Source organism: Salmo salar, chromosome 02, assembly GCF_965601325.2.
Source record: "Salmo salar chromosome 02, fSalSal1, whole genome shotgun sequence".
NCBI lineage: Eukaryota > Metazoa > Chordata > Actinopteri > Salmoniformes > Salmonidae > Salmo > Salmo salar.
In genome coordinates this window covers 24,293,195-24,304,437 of record NC_138292.1, presented here as the reverse complement: position 1 = coordinate 24,304,437, position 11,243 = coordinate 24,293,195, and positions in this window count along the sequence as shown.

Below are 11,243 nucleotides of genomic sequence, written 5' to 3'. Positions count from 1 at the left end.
CCTAGAGTGGTCATCAAATAATCCGCTCAATACCGTTCCTTCTTTTCTTTCTCACTTTTCTTATACTGCTCATAGTGAACTGCATATCTCTTCACTTCTCTCAGCTCTGCTAGCCCCCACCCTACGAGGTTCTGTTTGATGGCACGACTTATCTCGGGACGCATTCCACTGAGGAAAGCAATTGTTAATGGCTGATAATACGGGGCATCAAATCCATCCACTACCGGGGGTTCTATTAACCCACTTTTTGCGTTGAACACGTCCTTTAATCTCTATAGGTATTGGCTTATAGTCTCACTGTCTTCTTGTTTGCACTTATGAACCTTAGAGAAATCTGCATGTCGGTGATAGTGGTCCCTCAGATTATTACACAGCTGTGTGATTTTCTCGACATGCTGTCCATCTATTGCCCAGGGCACTACTGTCAAATCACCATGTCCTGGTACCCAATTTCCCCCTTTCTTTTGACTGTCTATCCACTTTTCTCAATAAAGTTGCTAAATTCTGTCCTCCTTTCTGTGTCTCTTTTTATTTTGTATTTTATTTTTTAAACTCTGATTCAATTACAATCTGTGTCTACTTGCTATTAATCTTTATGTGTATGCTATTTACCGTTGTTAATCTAGAATTGAAGAATAATTATTCGTATGGACCCTGACACATTGCTTATATCTCACGCGTAGACGAACCTGTCTTTTCTCGCGACTGTTGACTGAACAATATATTCACCTCTCACGCAACCAATTATCTTCCAATTCTATGTGTGTGTTTTTAAGTCAATTTAAAACTTCTATATGTATCATTACCCGATGTATTCCCTTCTCACAATATAGAATTTTGTTTTTAGAATGATCATTCATACGGACCCTGACACACTGTTTATATCTCACGCATAGAGGAACCTGTCTTTCCCCGCGACTGTTGACTGAACAATATATTCACCTCACACGCGACCAATCATCCCAGCATAATCATTCTATCTCTCTCGAAACTTTTTCTATAGAGTTGTTTGATCGGACATTAGGTCGCATAGGTATGCAATTATAAGCTACTTTCCAGGGGCCGTAAAGCCCTAGTTAATGGCCTATTTATCTATTGCTCCCTTATAACAATAATATCTCTTATCTCACTCCGCCATATTAGGTTTCCCTTCTCCCATGGATATCAGACTTAAATGGACTCCCCCTTAAAGATCTGACTATCACCTTATAGTCTGTTGACCCTTTTTTACGTTATCAGGTTTCACCATAAGCGCTAGTTTAGTTTTATGCAGTGGCCACAGTTGCCCAGGGTCATTACGGACCCTGTTTCGCCGTTTTTGAATTTACAACTAATTCCTGTCTTCCATTCGCACAGAATACTTGGTTGCCTTTAAAACATTTTTCTCTATGCGAACTCATAAAGACAGGTCACCAGCTATAAACTTCCCCGATTTCAGCGTCTATCACCCAGAGTACATTAAAATCCTCTAATCGCTCCTGCCTTTCACTCTCACATCAATCGCTTTTGCCTTTCACTCTCACATCAATCGTTTCATCATTTAATGCCAACATACAGGTGTACTACTCATTTCATCATGTAATGCAGACATACAGGTGTATTGCTCATTTCATCATATAATGCAGACATACAGGTGCTAGCACTCATTTATCATTTAATGTAATCATACAGGTGCTATTCCCCAAAACAATGAATAAAGCGCACTGACCTTGTTATTTGCAGCTGAGGTTTTAATGTTGGTAAAATCTCGTCACCGCCTCTGTCGCATACCAGTTTGCCACCGGCCTGTAAAGAACCCTCAGCAAGGGGCCAGGTCTTTGATCTACGGATATTTCATCCGCCCGTGCACGGTTTCGGTGTCTTCCTGGACCGACAGGGGCAGATATTGAGATCCGAGCTCGAAGGACCAATTGTTAACGGAATTTTATATCTTAATGATAATAATTAGCAATCAATAAGCCTTGACTAATCCCCAGGGTTTGTAAGACACTGGGTTTAAGAATAATTAGGCAAGGACTCAGCTTTCTGCAAAAGGTCCATTCGGCTTTATTCAGAGAACGTTCTGAGGTCCAAATAACAAAACATCATTATATACCAGGCTCCTCATTTACGCACACTCCTCCACACACAAACAGTAGATAACCTACGCACATACATACACACAAATATTAGATGTATGATTCACTCCCCGGATTTCTCACAACCGTTAATCACTATCCAGCGCTGCCCGTTCCTTTCCCCCGAGATTAGAGAAACCTTGGAGATACCTCCCTGCTAAAAACACACACACATTTTGTCCTGGCCTTCTACTAGACCTTATGGGACTAACCATTCAGTACATGAATTATTCATTATCCATGCTACATAACTACTAATGAATAATGGATTATTGATTAATTTACCTTTATTAGATAATTATCTTATCAATAATGTACAAAGTATGTTTTGGTAAACTATTAAAGGTATATGGGGAAATAACTTTCTTATTAAATTCATGTGTCACGTAGTTTGGTCAGGACGTGGCAGAGGGTATTTTGTTTATGTGGTTCGGGGTGGTGATTTTTGTAGTAGGGTGTTTGATGTATTATTTCTGGGTTTTGGTCTATGTTCTATGTTTTGTATTTCTATGTTCTTTCTGGTTTGTGGTATTTCTATGTGTAGGTTAATGGGGGGTTGGACTCTCAATTGGAGGCAGGTGCTTTCTCGTTGCCTCTGATTGAGAGTCCTATATATGGGTAAATGTTTGGTGTAGTGTTGTGGGAGAATGTTTCAAGACTGTTTTGTTGTTCGTGTGTTCGTTATTTTGGTGTTCTCTTTATTTAAAAATAAATAACAAGATGAGCATTCACATCCCGCTTGCATTTTGGTCTCATGTTGACGACAATCGTTACATCATGGGTAATTAGTTGGTGTTAGTCATAAGTAAAGTTTTTAAAAGGGATTATGTAAATATTGTTTGAAAATCTTTAAAGCTCTCAGACTGGGTGTTTCTTTTCTATCCAATTGAGGGAAACCTTTTCGCTTGATCTAATAGTGTATCACTACTATCACTACTATTACTATTTGTTTAAGGAAACCAACCGGAAAGCAACTACATTGCACACACAAGAGTGTAAGATTTCACATCCTTAATAACCTCTTACATCTAGACGTTCCGCTAGCGGAACACCTGCTCCAGTATCCAATGATAGGCGTGGCGCGAATTACAAATTCCTCAAAAATACAAAAACTTCAATTTTTCAAACATATGACTATTTCACAGCATTTTAAAGACAAGACTCTCCTTTATCTAACCACACTGTCCGATTTCAAAAAGGCTTTACAGCGAAAGCAAAACATTAGATTATGTCAGCAGAGCACCCAGCCAGAAATAATCAGACACCCATTTTTCAAGCTAGCATATAATGTCACAAAAACCCAGAAGACAGCTAAATGCAGCACTAACCTTTGATGATCTTCATCAGATGACACACCTAGGACATTATGTTATACAATACAAGTTCATATTTATATAAAAAAAACAAGTTTAGCCTTCACCAAAATCAGATTTACTATAACAAAAATGTTATTACCTTTGTTGTCTTCGTCAGAATGCACTCCCAGGACTTGTACTTCAATAACAAATGTTGGTTTGGTTCAAAATAATCCATCGTTATATCCAAATAGCGGTGTTTTGTTCGTGCGTTCTAGACACTATCCGAAATGGTAAATCAGGGTTACAAGCATGGCGCAATTCATGACAAAAAAAATCGAAATATTCCATTACCGTACTTCGAAGCATGTCAACCGCTGTTTAAAATCAATTTTTATGCAATTTATCTCGTAAAAAAGCGATAATATTCCGACCGGGAATCTCCTTTTCGGTAAACAGAGGAAAAAACTGAAAGACGGGGGCAGCCAGTGCACGTGCCTAAGCCCACTGTCCCTTGATCGGCCACTTGAGAAAGGCGATAATGTGTTTCAGCCTGGGGCTGGAATGACGACATTCAGGTTTTTCCCGGGCTCTGAGAGCCTATTGGAGCCGTGGGAAGTGTCACGTTACCGCAGAGATCCTAAGTTTTGGAATGAGATGTCAAAGAAAGACAATAAATGGTCAGACAGGCCACTTCCTGTAAAGGAATCTCTCAGGTTTTGACCTGCCATTTGAGTTCTGTTATACTCACAGACACCATTCAAACAGTTTTAGAAACTTTGGAGTGTTTTATATCCAAAGCCAATAATTATATGCATATTCTAGTTACTGGGCAGGAGTAGTAACCAGATTAAATCGGGTACGTTTTTTTATCCGGCCGTGTCAATACTGCCCCCTAGCCCTAACAGGTTAACTTTTTCCAAACTTAACTTAGATGAAGCAAAGCTCTCAGGTTAATTGAAAGTTAATTCCCAGATAGCCTATACAGGTTTGATTTATCATAAATAGATTAATCAGTAAAATCTGCTTTAGCAAAGCACATTCAGTAAAACCCATTACTGACGGGGGTGAATCCCATGTGGCTTCGGCCCCAGGGAGGAGTGTACCCTAGTGGTGAAGGTTCCCAACATTTGACCTACGGTTTACACTTATGATATCCAATCAATGGAGATTGTATGGATTATCGTCTCATTCAATTAATAAGTTAAATTGTCGAACATACCTTTCTATGTTCTTCCAATTCAACGAGACAACTTAAACTTTACATATTAACCTGGATGAAGCAACCTCTCAGGTAATTCAAGTTTAATACCCAGATAGCCTACCCAGGTAGGACTAATCATTGGCATTGATTAATTCAATTTGCTTTTGCAAATTCATTCACGTCCAACTTCCACAGTACTGTATAGTACTGATAGTTCATTAACGTCTATAAATAGATTAAAATCGTCTTTGCAGCTCCCAACATTCCAAAACCAAATTTTGGAAAATTAGGAAAAACATTTTTCCTTTCAAATGTTCTAATAATGTGCAAGCTATCAGAGGGGGTGGTCCCCACTCCCCCACTAATTAGTGAACCTCCACCCGTAAATGGATTGATCTCTGACCTCAGCAGCGAGAACAATCCTAATTATGCCATTAGTGGAAAAGCAGACAACAATGCTTTCCAAAATCAACCATCGGGAGCAGGCCTCGTAAAGGTTCTCTCCAGTCTAGCTCTGATGTCTTGCCATCCGAGATTGGCATCTGTCCAATACCACAGTGCACAGCTGAAGCACGAGCAGGTAACGGTAGACATAAAGGGACAGGTGGAGAGAACCGGGAAACCAATGACAAATGCAGAAAAGGGAAAATTTCTGCTAGCTATGGAACTGCGTTTGAAAACTGAACAATTAAATGTAATTGCAAAAACGTATGACGATGAACAAGCACAAGCTCTTCAACAAAATCGTTTTCTACAGGAGCAAAATCATATGCTACAGGAACAACTCGATTTAGCCAAAACTAAATACGATGATGTCCACGCCAAACTAGATAAATCTGAAGAGTTATCTACAAACAGGAGCGCTCAACTTGACAACATGCATGCTGTTTTGTTGAATGTTACTCAAAATAACACGGTTCGCCTCAAAGCGCTGCAGACCAAAGACGATCAGTTAATGAACACAATGACAAAGTTGGATGACAAATCAGCAGAACTTATTGAAGTCGCTGACCAAATGAATGATGAGAGAACTCAGGTGATGAGGTTGGAAATATTGATTTCTAAGCAAGGAGAGGAAATCTCATCACTGAATCTCTCCCTCCGTACTCAAGACCTCTATCTGCAAACCATGACAGATAAGTAAGAGACCGAAAGGAGCAGGTGTGACACTCACGTGTCCAAAATCAGTACTCTAAGTGCTCAAGTGGACTCTGCAAGGCAGCAGAATACCACCCTTAGGTACCATCTGGAGGAAATCCAGAATGGTCACGCTCTACAGTGCGACTACCCATCCAAGCAACCGGAGCCCTGTACTCACAGGAGTGAAGACAATAGGTTTCAGACCTTGCCTCCCTCATGTGTCCCTCAGTCTTCTCCTCTTGGCCCTTCGGCACTGAGTAATATGGTGCCTCTTGGCCAACAACAACAAGGCTTGGCTTCTTCTCTTGGCCTTTCGGCCCCAATCTCTCCACAGGATGAAGCCAACCCTCTCCGCCCGCTTGGCGCGGAATACCTTGACAAACTCATCAACAATTTCCCCACCTTTGACCCTGTTCCAGGTCAACCAAACGATACTGAGACGTTCCTAGCTGACATAGAGGACGCGTTGGATGGCTACCCGAACGCTACGGGTTCTGACAGGGTTTACCTGTTGAAGCGAACGTCGAATAGACACGTGACGAGGTTCATTCGTCTACAACAGCAACACGTGCTAAATGACTACGCTAAACTTGCCACAGCTTTGAAATTAGAATTCAGTGGTTCAGCGACTCGCAAACATGATAGCTCACTGGCTAACACCGTCAAACAAGCTCGGAACGAACACCCACAAGCTTACTATCATAGGCTTCGTTCAGCTTACTTTGGCCTACTCACTGAAACAGGAATGGAAGAGCTGTTACCATTCAAACAAATGTTTCTGTCGAACATGTATCCCACCTTCATTACCTACTTGGGCCCTGCCGCCCACGTTGGCTTGCCTATCTTACAACTCAGAGAGCTTGCAAGCACAGCTTTTGAGGCATCAAAAGTTCACAACGCTAAGAGCCCTGACCACTCGGTTTTGAAGTTTGACCAGGAGCACTCACTCCAGTTAGAGGGTGCATTATCAGGTATTGGAGCGTCGAGAGATGACGCACAACAACAGTTTCTACCACGAAACCGGGGAATTACCGGACACCAGGTCCGCAAAAATTAACACCCATAGCAAGGACGTTAAAGTTCAAATTTCTCCCGCTCTCATTCAAGACCCTATCCAGGGCCCGCTTGATCAAGAAACAAGCCCCCGGGCTTTGTCTATAGACTCTGATACAACGGTTGCGAAGAAAAATGTCAAACGCTTTGAGTATACTCTGCTTCCGATGATACACCTTCCGCTGTGTTGGGGACTGTCACCCCTTACAATGACACTAATGGCGTCAGTCCAGCAACTGACCCGATGACTCCCACTGGTGAAACACTTTGCGATATCACAGACCGATATCCTCGTCTCAGTTCACAGGTACTGAAGAGGTTGCCACACGTGGACGCGGTGGTGACTGACATGCCTCGACAGCCACCGAGCGTTTTGAAACACAAACACCAGGAGATTTGGTTGAAAGGTTACAGCCATTCTCATAGAAACGCGGCCGCTGACAACTCGTACATAGGGTCCGATCTTTTCGTTTGCGCATCGGACACCAACACCACCCGCTGGTGGGGGGGTCCCGAGACACAAAGGGGGGGAATAGTAGCCCAGACCCATGATGAGCCTCATCGAGGCCGGTGGGGGGGTCGAGACTATGGACAACACCGTACGAGGCCGCCAGAGCATAACTCAAATCTAGTTGTAAACTCCCCTATGAGAACAGTGAGGAGCAGACAGGCCCCTAGATGGGGTTTATCTTAGAATACATCTAAGATAGTACTGAGGTGTACCACACTGGTCATAAAGGAAGTCCAGTGGACTTGTCCACCTCCAAAACAAATGGCATCAATAATCATTCTTTGCCATGTGTAGGTTCAACTACAATACAACTAGTAAAATGCTCCAATCATGTGTTCCGGTAGATAATATTTCAGAATAAATCGGTAGGATAACTGGTCCCCTTGAGTACCAGTACCAATACTAGCAACAGTCAGTCCAGCTACAATCAGTAAGAAGGTTAGAGACCTAACCAATCAAATTACCATTGACAACAGTGACATAGGAGTCACTCAGAGTGCAACACGTGGAGGGGAATCTCCAGTGCACTCTTCCAATGGTTAACACACATGTCACTAATAAATAGGACCCTGCATTCAGGAGGAAAATTATTAGAAGTCATGAACCATGATCACACCACGTACGACTGGTCCAATACTTAAAGAGTACTTCCGTCATGAGTTTAGCTCCTCCGTGGATAACATAGCTATGAAATAGACTTCATACCTATCGCTACTACAATAGTGGAAGACACAGTGACTTGTAGAAAAACTACTACAGACTCCCTTGACACCAATTCTGACTGACCTCCAGGCATTGACCTGAAAATTACCTGACTACGTCAGACTCATTCTGAACAAGTTGTAATCTGCCAGGATACTTGGTTTTCTTCCCTTGACTTATGCGATTGTGTTAGCATAAATGCATATGCACAACGGAACATCCAATTAGGATTTATGCTAGGACCACTTAAGGGCCCAAGCAATATACCAGCCTTAGTAAAGTTGAACATTTACTTCTAGGCCTTTGACTCTACAGCACTCACCAGTTTTCTTCCCAGAAGTCCATAGGTAATCCCTGTAGACTGCCCAAAACTAGTGCATTACAGCTGTGGACTTATCATATAGTTATCAACTTAGGATAGTGCCTAAGCAACACACCAAGTAGGAAAACCCTAGATATGGCATTAGAGATAATGCCATGATAATCATTTTGCCAGAACATTGGACAGAATACAGTCCAATTAGATGATTTTTGTGTGAGAACTATATTTTGTATATCTTTTGTTTATGCTTTCATTCCTTTTCGGTTCAGTTCCTTTGACACTTAGGAAGTGATAGAGCCATAAACAAAGTCCCCATACAACCATCACTTAGTGCCACAACACCGCTCATTGGGGAATGAATGTAATTATATATATTTCATGAGTGTGTGTGCGTTGTTAACATCTGCCTAAGTTACTGCCCAGATCTTCCAGTCTGGACGACAGGTCCGGAACGGCGACCCCAAATCCGGACACCCAAGGCCTATCCTTGTGGCGGCATGCCCGCTGTGAGAGAGCCTACCAAGGTAAACCACCAGAGGGGGGGACCGCAACAGCGATCACCGACCAGGACATTCCCTGGCCCTTCCTGGGGTACTTTGCAGCTTCCAGGGAACCTACCAAGGTACACCACTAGCGGGGACCGCAACAGCGACCACCAACCGGACATCACTGCCCATCCTTGTGGTGGACTGCTTCGCTTTCAGAGAGCATACCAAGTTCAACCACCAGAGGGGACTGCAACGATGATCTTCAAACGGGATTTTATGTTGATTTGTAACTTGCAGGATAAACAAGATCCAAACCACCAGGGGGGGTATGTCATGACGTTGCCCTCTGGGTTTTCTATGCACCATCCCCCGACCTCTATACTTCTGACACGGCTGTGTGAAGGCGGTCATAAAATTCCAAAGGAGAATGTCCTGCCTCATGGCCCCAGTATAAAGAGACAGAGTGGTTTCATGGAGAGAACAAAGGATTCTTCCACCTCACAGAATTGGAGAACCAAACGGCATTTATGTTCTGGAGAAGGTATAAAAGATCGGTGAAGAATCCAGCTACGAACTGGTCCGCTTGGTACAATTTTGTGAGGCTCATTAGAGACAATATGGCCATATTACCATACTAAGGTTTATATACTAGCCTCAGCGATGAGACTTACATCTAATGGTTGTATAAAATGATTTAATAAGATAAAAGCTATTTGGAATATGTTGCGATGCTATTTACTGCTGTTAATGTGAGAGAATTGTATTTCTGTACAAAGCTTATCTCAGTCATCGGCACGCCCCCAGGGACACAGACAGGACAAGGTGTCATGTGACAGCTTTTCTATGTTCAGCACAAAACCCCCACCCAGAATTTCTTTCTTCAGACCAGCTTACCTCAGAAGAGAGAGCCAAGGTTTGACCATGCATCCCTCTACTGAACTTTAACCATACGACGTGGTTAAACTTTTAGACTATCGATACCGACAGAATAATAACAAGTCTTTGATATTAGCTACTAGTCTGCAGCTAGAAATTCGGTATCATTGAACGCGAAGACCGACAAAACATCCATCCATTTGTTGGTTTGTATGTCAAAGCTTCGCAACAATGTTGCTACTAATCCATGCGATCCATAACCGGCGCGGTCCCAAACGATAACACCCACGACCTAGAGCGGTCACACCGATGATTGAGTTAAATACTTTATAAACTTCCCATGCTGAATGTAAACAAGGACATCTGCAGCATAGAGCACACAATCAAACTGTCGCGCCAACCAAGAGCTCCTCCCCTAGAGAGCTTTTAAAAAAATGTATTTTGTATTATGAACACAACAAATACAACAACAAAAAAACAGAAATATACAAACAAGAGTACATAAACCTAACAGACAGAGGTATTACATGTCAAGATTCATTTTCAATTTGTTAAATACTTTTATGGTGCGTATTGCTTTTTTGTTTTTACATTTACTGATCATTTCAAAATAATATTTCAATTCTATCTTAAATAATGTGAAAAGGGGTTTGTACTCTGCCCACTTCATTTTATGGACAAAGAATCTTCCATGAAAGATTAACAAATTAACAATGAAAGTTAAATCAGGGTCCATATCATTTGGATCAAAATAAAGCATAATATCAGAGTCTTTCAAATGAACATTAATAGTTGTTTCTTTTAAAATAAAATCTTATAACTCACACCAAAATCTTCTGACATAAGAGCAGTCGCAAAATAAATGGTCAAGAGTCTCTGGGTCACAATCACAAAATACACATTTGTTATCAATAGCAATATATATGTTATTACATTTATAGTTTAAAATGTAAATTCCTTCTAATTGTATTGAGGCTACAAAGTCCTCAACAGCTGCACTTGGAGTATTGTTATATTCTCCTAAAAGAAGAATAGCACCTTTAGGAACATCTCTAACAACAATATGATACTCCTCAGGAGTGAATGTAACATTGTGTGTTCTAATAAATTCTGGATAATCATATAGTTGTCCATCATTGTTCAGTAATTGTTTAACCCAAATAATGTTGTTGTCAAACCAGTTCTGGAAAAACAAAGACTTGTTTTTGTATTTCTTGTCTTTATTATTCCAGATTGTATACCTATGAGGGGCAAAATTGTGTTTGTACACGAGGTTCCAAGTTAGAAGTACTTGTTTATGAAAGCTTAATAGGGATTTTACCCTTATCAAAGTTGGTCATAATGACCATCGTTATGTTTGGAGGAAAAAGGGGGAGGCTTGCAAGCCGAAGAACACCATCCCAACCGTGAAGAACGGGGGTGGCAGTATCATGTTGTGTGGGTGCTTTGATGCAGGAGGGATTGGTGCACTTCACAAAAATAGATGGCATCATAAGGGAGGAAAATTATGTGGATATATTGAAGCAACATCTCAA